Source organism: Silene latifolia, chromosome 6 (assembly GCF_048544455.1).
Source record: "Silene latifolia isolate original U9 population chromosome 6, ASM4854445v1, whole genome shotgun sequence".
NCBI lineage: Eukaryota > Viridiplantae > Streptophyta > Magnoliopsida > Caryophyllales > Caryophyllaceae > Silene > Silene latifolia.
The window spans coordinates 56,360,018-56,369,134 of record NC_133531.1 but is presented as its reverse complement, the minus strand read 5'-3'; positions in this window follow the sequence as shown (position 1 = coordinate 56,369,134).

Below are 9,117 nucleotides of genomic sequence, written 5' to 3'. Positions count from 1 at the left end.
CGTCCCGATAAGACAGAATCAGAGCGTCTTCTGCTCGAATCCACCCGTCTTCCTGCGATGATTTGGCCCAACTTTTCTCAATTAAATTACACCCCACCACACAATTTGTGACACATCACCCTTCCTTCCACTTGTATTATAAAAACCCACCTCCTTATGACTCCAAAGCATATCCAAATCACTCTTTTACCCCACAAAATCAAAAAGCCCCAAATTTCTAGGGTTTCAAAGGCAACACTCAATCAACAAGGAGCATCTTTATTCTTTATAAAATCAAAAATTCCAGCTCAATAATCAAGGAATGGCACCAAGGAGATCTTCTTTTAGGAATGGGAGGAGACCAAGGATGAGGGGAAGTTCTTCTACCTCCTATGTCAACACATTAAGAAGGGAGCATGAAGAAATTGTAGATCTTACAAGGCTTGATGACTTCTCAAATGTCGAGTTCGTCAATGATGTGCAAAGACTAGTCTTCCACCGGCTTCTAAGTAAGAACATTCTCCCCACTAAGTTTTTATGTCATGATACCTTGAGGAAACTTGGGATTTATCACCAAGTGGAAGCTCTCTTTGAAGTATTCGGTCTCTCTACCCTTTTCCGCATGTATGAACAAACTTACCGATCTCTTGTGCTTGAATTTTTGAGCTTTTTGAAGATTACAACCTTGAACAAAATAATATGCATAGAATTTAGGTTGGAGAATGTTTCTAGGATGATGACCCTTGTAGAATTCGCAAATGTGCTTGGTCTCGAAGTTTCGCCTACCCGGACATCGAAGCCAAAGAAATATAGTGTTGAACCTTTGTGGAGGGCCATGACCGGCCGGGATTTCATACACACCAAGGAATGTCTCGCTTTTCATATTCAAAATCCTATCTTGAGACTTACTTATCGATTCCTTTCCGGCACTCTACTTGCTCGCCGAGATCCGGCCATTGTGAATCAACTTGACCTTGTGTTCATGGAATCCTACCTCAATATTCAAGGAAGGAGTGTGTACCACTTCAATGCACCTCTTGTGATACTCGAAAAATGGGCAAAATTTAGGAATGGTGATGATGATGGGATGAAACACATTGTAAATGGAGGACTCATTACTAGGCTTGCAAAGCATTTCAATCCGAGATTCAATGAGAATAATGAGTATGCTCCTCTTTTGGAAAACACGAGGATAAACGAAGATCTTCTTCTTATTCATCATCATTGGATAACCCTTGAGGGGGTCGATAAGCGGATCAAGTGGATAACGAAAGGAAGCGATCCGATTTATCTTCCAATGACCGGCCTACCACGTATCTCCCCAAGAAGAGGACCTTTAGCTCCAATCCCATCCTACCTCATCCCGAATCAAACAAGGCAAGCACCACCACCTCCGAATCCACAACAACAACAACAAGAGCAACAATCTCAAGATGAGAAGATCAAAGTGCCTCCCTACCCATTTCCTTATCAACCGTACAATCATCCCAACCCTTTCATCCTTCCCCGTGATGACTTTGTCACAGGAATTCTACAAGATTTGAACTACTGACAATACGAAACCTCCGTGGACAATTACTATGCACTCTATCCTCAATACCACGATATGGTTCGAAGGGGAAAGATTAGTGAGGAGGGAGCATTTCCCTCATGGGCTCAAATGGACTTACTCTTCCCCAATTCGGAGAGGGAAAATGAAGGGGCAAACGGGAGACAAGAGGAATGGAGCAACAATTCTTGCGGAGGGGACACGGTGGAACTTGAAAGTGAAGAGGACGAGTTCATGGACCCAAGTATGAGTGATGCATCAAAGGAGATATGGGATAGCGATGTAGAGGGAGATGACGGCGATCTCTAGAGGATCACTTCATGGCTAGGTGGAGCGGGCGAGAGGCACTCATCACAAGCTCAAGTGAAGTTTCCTCATCTCCTCTCTTTAATTTTCAAGTTTCATGAAAAGAAGTTTGTTTTTTGTTAACTTGTATACTATTTAATCTTGATCTTTGTTGGAGTAGTCCTAGCAACATAGAGGACTAACACCTCGGCCCCATTGAGGTGTTCTTATTTTATTGTTCCCACTTTTGAAAATCCAAAATGACAAATTTAGTTTCATGCATTGCATCGTGTGTGCATGAACTACACCCAACTTTAGGACATTAGAAATAGTGTCTAACTCGGTTTGGGGAAGTACATACATACACAACGGGAGGTAATCTAAATTATCCTCTCCGTCATAAACAAAAACCCATGCATCATATAGTGTAGATTAGTGTAGCTTGCATTTAGTGTAGAAATCATGCATCATGCTTGCATAATTTCCCATCATTTTGGCCATTGAGGACAATGCCCATATTAGTGTGGGGATGGGGAATTCTAACTTAACTTTTATTCAAAAATCCAAAAAAATTGAAAAATTTCGAAAAACCATAAAAATTTGAAAATTTGAAAACCCAAAAACAAGTTCATTTCCTTTGTAGTGTAGTCATGTATATATTGTTGTATATATTGTGTTTGTTCTATCCTTGTTCACATTGATCGACTACGCCACATCCGAGACATGAGGATATTGAAGACCGCATGGTATGATCTTTCCAATCTCCTTTTTCCTCTTTATGTTAATGACTATGTGGCTTTATTTTGATTGATGCGGGACAAGAATGTGAACTTAGGACTTGCATTTAGTGTATATGTCATATTAGTCGGTAGAATCATTTGCATTAGGATGTTCATATGTTAGTTGCATCATGGCATGTAGTTGCATGTTAGAAAAATTTTACGAAACCGTCTACTTGGGAAGCTTGACAAGTGTATATAGGCCCTAGTAGATGCTTTTTCTTCTTAGGACTTTGCTTGTTAGAATACTTGTAAAACACCCTAGGATGTGTCATGCTAGTATCCTTTGACCCATGGATTAAGGCCTAGTCAAGAGTACCTTATGGTGTGATAACTCCTTGGCTACCGTTTATTCCAAGGTGACCCTTGAAACCATGCATCCATCAATCCATCATCCATGTTCTACCACATTTTTGTCATCAAAGGGAATGGGCACAAAAAGAAATCAATTTGAGTTCAATGAAATGAAAAGTGAAAGAAAGTTTGCAAAAATGCATCAAATGAAAAGAGGAGCAAAAATAGAACTCCTAAAGCTTCAAATATAAGCCACCCTCGCTACATATGGGGTGACTTTGAAAATGTTCAAAAGAAATGCAAAGAAAAGTTAAAAGTTGTCAAGTATTAAAATGCCAAAAATCAAAAAGAAATGGCAAAAGAAAGTGTTCTCAAATGTTATATGCCACAAGAAATTGGGGGGAAAAACAACAAAGCAAACTCCCAAAGTGAAACTCAAATACTATTGATCCCTTTATCCATCGTATCCATTTTTGTGCATGGTAGAGAGGGGACGACCCTTCTTCTTGTCTAGGCAAGAGGGAGAATTCCGCGATCCTCCATTGTTTCTAACACCATATGGAGTCTACTCTTGACAAAAGCATTTAAAGATTGAGGACAAAGGTACCCTAGCTTGACACAACTTGGAGGTGATTTATTGGTATCCTTCTAGGCTTAGTAGTTTGAACAAATTGCATCTATGAAGGAGTGTGTACCCTTGAACTGCTTCCCTTGTAGATAATTTCCGCCACTTATATGAGGAAAGTGGCTATTCTTTTGTAGATGCATCCATTATTTGATTTTGTGTGCTTAATGTTTGGATGTGTCGCCATTTTGGCAAGACCCACCTTGCCTTGCAAGAAGGCATCCTAGCTCATGGTTGTCTTGTTGTGAGTTGAAGGGGCAGAGTGAGACCCGCTAATTGTCTCATATCGGCTATGTTATTAGGTTAGTTTAAATAATGGTCCTAGTCTTTGTCACCTCTTTACTCGGGACGAGCAAAGGTTCGGTTTGGGGATATTTGATGTGACCATAATTAGAGCATATTTAGTCCCCGAATTAGCCTTGTTCCCATACTTTTTAGTGCATATTTGGGTAATTTATTGTCTTTAGTTCTTTGTTTTGCATATTCTTTGAGGTTTTGTGTCCTTGGTAGGAAAGGAGTGCAAACCTTGCATTTTCATGGCAAAACGAGACTAAATTGATTGAATTCAATGACCAAGCATCAAGGAGAGACAAGATTAGAAGGCCTTTGTACATATTATAGTAGATGGGCAATGATGAGAAAAGATCCTTGCATCCCCGAGGAAATCCCCAAGGGTTTTATGAAGAAAAGGGAAGAAAAGAAGAAGAAAGCTCGCTGCATGACAATCCGTGCGTCTTCCCAAGAAGACGCCCGTCCACCAAGCCACAATCCGTGCGTCTTCCTTACAAGACGCCCGGGCAGCAGCACCCAGAAGACGCCCGTCTTCTCCCAAAGACGCCCGGACCCAGGCCACCGAATCCGCCCATCTCGTGCCTAAGCCGCACGGATTCCAAGGCAGTCAAAACTCGTTTCTTCAAGCTTCAAAGAAAGATGCCCATCCTTCCAAAAATACCGGCGTTTCCTTAAGTAGGGACTTAATCGTCATTTAAGCCCTTAGTTAACCCTAATTCGTACACCTAATCCCCACTATAAATACCCCATTAGTCTAATTGGAAGAGCATGTTCTTCTTAGCAATCTTTAGTGTAGTTAATATCAATCAAATCTCTCTTTAATTTTGTAATCAACAATTAATCAAGTTTTAATACAAGTTTTATTTCCTTAATCTCTCTTTTGTTCATCCTTTATTTTGGGTAATTGAAGATTATTTGGGTTATTATTGGGAGATTGACAACCTCTCAATCAAGCATCAAGTACTTCTTTTATTCTTTGCTTTATTATTGGAATCATTAGTAGGTATAATCCTCTTAATCCCTTTTTAATTATTGTTAATTACTTTCATTTATTCATCATGTTTCACTTTGTTGGTATGATTGACAACCTTGCTAGCATGTTCAACATGTTAATGAGTGAGTAGTCACTTAGCTAGGGTTAATGGGTAATTAGGGGAAACCAACATGGGGAATGATTCATGCTTAAATTAATATGCTTTCATGGTTTATTTGCTTGCTTGTTATGATCTCAACTCATGCACATGTTATGTTTGATGAAATGCGAGCCTATGAATCCTTGCATTTTTTACCCATCACCTATCTTTTCAATGAAACTTGTAAGACATAAACCAACTCGAGTCTCATTAGACCATGCATGTTGTTGAGTAGGGAAGACTAAGTCGACTTGTAGGTGTTGTACAATCTAATCGATTCGGCCCCGGGACCCAAACTTTCCTAGGATTGTAAGATATAACCAAACTCAATCCATCACAACAATAATTGCTTGCTTATAATTTGAGAACATGTTTGTATGATCAATTCCCATGAATCCCCTATGACCCCATGACACCCTAGTGCTTTTTATCAATTGTTTACAACCCTTTTAATTCATCTTGCTTGTTTACTTTCATTGCTATTTAGTTTAGTGACCTTCTACATCAAACCTCAATTGTGACACCCCTAAGACACCGCTAGTTGCAATAGAAATCTCATCTCAATTCCTGTCCCTTTGGATCCGACCTTTACTTGCCTCTTTACTAATTGTAGAGTTGTTTGTGAAGTTATAAATTGTGTTTTGGTCTAGGTGCTCCTAACGACAAGTTACCGAAAAGATTTAGTCCCGACCATAGATGAATTGGAAGTGTTTAGGCTTAATGCCTATGACAGCTCGCGCATTTACAAGGAAAAGACGAAGAGTTGGCATGACAAGAGAATTCTACCTCGGGAATTTCATGTCGGGCAGAAGGTGCTGCTGTTTAATGCCCGATTGCGATTATTTCCTGGCAAGCTGAAGTCCAGGTGGAGTGGTCCTTATACAGTGACAGTGTCACCAAATTTGGATCCGTCGAGCTAGAAAGTCCCGAAGGAAATCGGTTCAAGGTGAATGGGCAGTATGTGAAGCATTATCACGAGGCAAATGAAGTAGACAATCGTGTTGAAGTCCTGTACTTCGAAGAGCTTGACGCGCCATTTAATTGATGCCAGAAAGGTCATGCGGGACCTCTTAAACTTGCGCTCTCCAGGAGGCAACCCAGACTGTTTTGTTGTATTTTTGTTGAACTTTTTCCTTCGCATTTAGTTTTTGTTGAACTTTAAACGCTAAACTATGCGTCCTTTGTATTTCCCTTGCTCTTTACACGTGTTTTGCAGGCGTAGTAACTCGATCGAGTAGTTTTTCTGCTCGATCGAGCGCATTTGAGTTGATAATCACTCGATCGAGTAACATCTATACTCGATCGACAAGCTGCGAATCCACGATCACTCGATCGAGTAATAATTTCACTCGATCGAGCATTTCTGACACCATTTCACTCGATCGAGCTATTCCAAGCCACTCGATCGAGCTGTTTCGTCTTCAAGATGCCACTTTTCGTCTGTTGAGCTGCTGCTTGACTTCCTTTGACCTCCCATGTTCATGGTCGATTTGGGGAGGTCCCTCTTCATGACGTTTTGTAAGTTTTCCGACTCCACTTATCCTTTTCTCCTTAGTTTGCATTTCTTTCCCTATTTTTGGTACAATGAGGGCATTGTACGGTTTGGTTTGGGGAGGTATACATCCATATCTGTGCCTGCATGTTTTCTTGCATTTCCGTTTGCACGTTTATTTACTTCCGCATGCATTGTTGTTTTTAAATTCAATAAAAATCACATAAATTTTAAATTTTCACTCATTTTCACGTTTACTTTGAGTCGGAACGTTTGAACTTTGACGCTATATTGAATCCTTACCTCTGCCTTGCATATTCTTGACATATTGTTGGCATGATAATGTGCATGATCCACGAGTTTTTGTTTCTCTCTTTTCTAAACGAATAGACTTGACTCATATATTGGCAAGCTACTATATATTCTGAGGTTAGGGCTTTACAAACTGGTGACATTCATGACCAGTTTCATTTAGGATGTGAGTAGTACTCTCTGTAAGGCATGTAACATCAATTTGCATAAGCATGAGTCTAGTCTTCTTAATACCAGTATGCATTCGGTCTGCTGATGGTGACACATGTAGGAGAGGCAGTTCCCTTTATTTCATTCTACCCATGAGCCTCACATAGCCAAATTGCCCTTTTTGTCCTGTTAGCTACATTCTATAATTTTGCCCACCCTAGCCGAGCTAGTGATGTGCAGCTGTTTGGAATGTTTCAGTGCAGTCTGGTTATATATCTGATTTCAGAAGTTGGTGGTGTAGATACCTCATTTCTGCACCTCCCGCAAACCACCCAGTGATGATTGGGCCGCATGTTTGGTACGCAGAACGATTTGTGACAGTTCGTAAGTTTATCATCAAGTGATTGCTCAAATATTTATGTCTACCTCTTAGTTGTCATCTACGCGCCGATACGGTCGTTTTGACAGTAATTAGAGTACATTTGGAGTCCGGGCCTAAAACCACTACTACAAATCCAGGCAACTACAACGCCCCTTTAACAACGTTTATGCACGAAAATCACAATAGACGTTGTAGAATGTATGGCGCGATTTTTACTAAACTTAATTACAACGGGTATCGTTATATAACCGTTGTTATAAGTTTTAACAACGGGTCAAATTTGCACAACCGTTGTTAATAATTTGGCGCAAAATTGGCGCAAAGTTAGTGAAAAGTAATCACAACGGGTATTTTTACACCCGTTGTTAAAACTTATTTGACAACGGTTGTTGATTTACAACCGTTGTTAAAACAAATTTAACAACGGTTGTTGTTTAACAACCGTTGTCAATACTTTCCATACTATAAACCACACAAACACAGATCGCCTCGACCACAAAACACATACATAACCTAACACAAACACAAACACAAACACAAACACAAACACAGCAAACACACTTTCTCATCGTCTCTTTCTCTCTTTCTCATCGTCGCTTTATCATCTCGCCGTCACTGTTGGTTTCATCGTCTCTTACTTTCTCTAATTATCAGGTAAATCTCGCCGTCACTGTTGGTTTCATCGTCTTTCATCGTCATTGTTTTCTTTTTTTAATTATTTCATTTGCATGTATATATGATGGGTTTTTATCGATCATTATTATGTTATTATTCGCTTAATTAGCTCGTAAAACAAATTAAATAAAATAAAACAAAGAAGAAGCAAGATGATAGAGAGAATGCATGATAAACTTAATTAATAATTCATTAATATATATATATATATATATATATATATATATATATATATATATATATATATATATATATATATATATATATATATATATATATATAGGGTCGGGGTCAAAAAGTAACTAAAGTACGGTGCGAACCGTACGTACTAGCTTCAATTTTTTTTTTTTTTTTTTTTTTTTTTTTTTTTTTTTTTTTTAAAATATTTAGATACACTTTATTTCTTTACTAGATACACCTCTTATTCACATACATTTTATAACATATGTAGATACACTTTTTCCACCCTAAAATTCTAAATGCACTTTTATACTTTTTTTAACACTAATTTTTTTGGGAGTTTTAAGACTACTCCGAGATACATTTTATACTATTTGCAGATACACTTTATATTATTAGTGAATACACTTTGTGGAAATTGCAACAAGTTTTAACACTAACTCTCGGATACGTTCTATATTTTTTGCGGATACATTTTATATTTTTGGCGGATACACATGACATTAAAGCTAGATACACGTCTTTTCAAACCCAGATACACATGTCATTAAAAGTCGGATACTTGATACAAATGATATAACTACTAGATACACATTTATCCCGCAGTAATGCCATGTGTATCCGGGCCGATATTATGTGTATCTAGGTGGTATTTTGCGTATCCACCGCCACCACTGCCCTACCACCGCCACAACACTAGCCTCTCTGGACAACTCCAATCCACCGCCACCACCACAGCAGCAACTACTACCACTACATAGAAACACCAATGCTGCCAACACCACCGCTGCTGCCAGCCCACCACCACCGCTATACTACCACCACCACCATCGAGAAACACCACACCCACTAGCGACATCACCATCCCCGCCATCAGACACGCACATCAGCGACATCACCATCACTCACCCCACCTATGACCCAGATCCACGCCAACAACCTCTCGCCATTACACCACCACCACGAACACCACCGGCCACCTCCAGTCCAC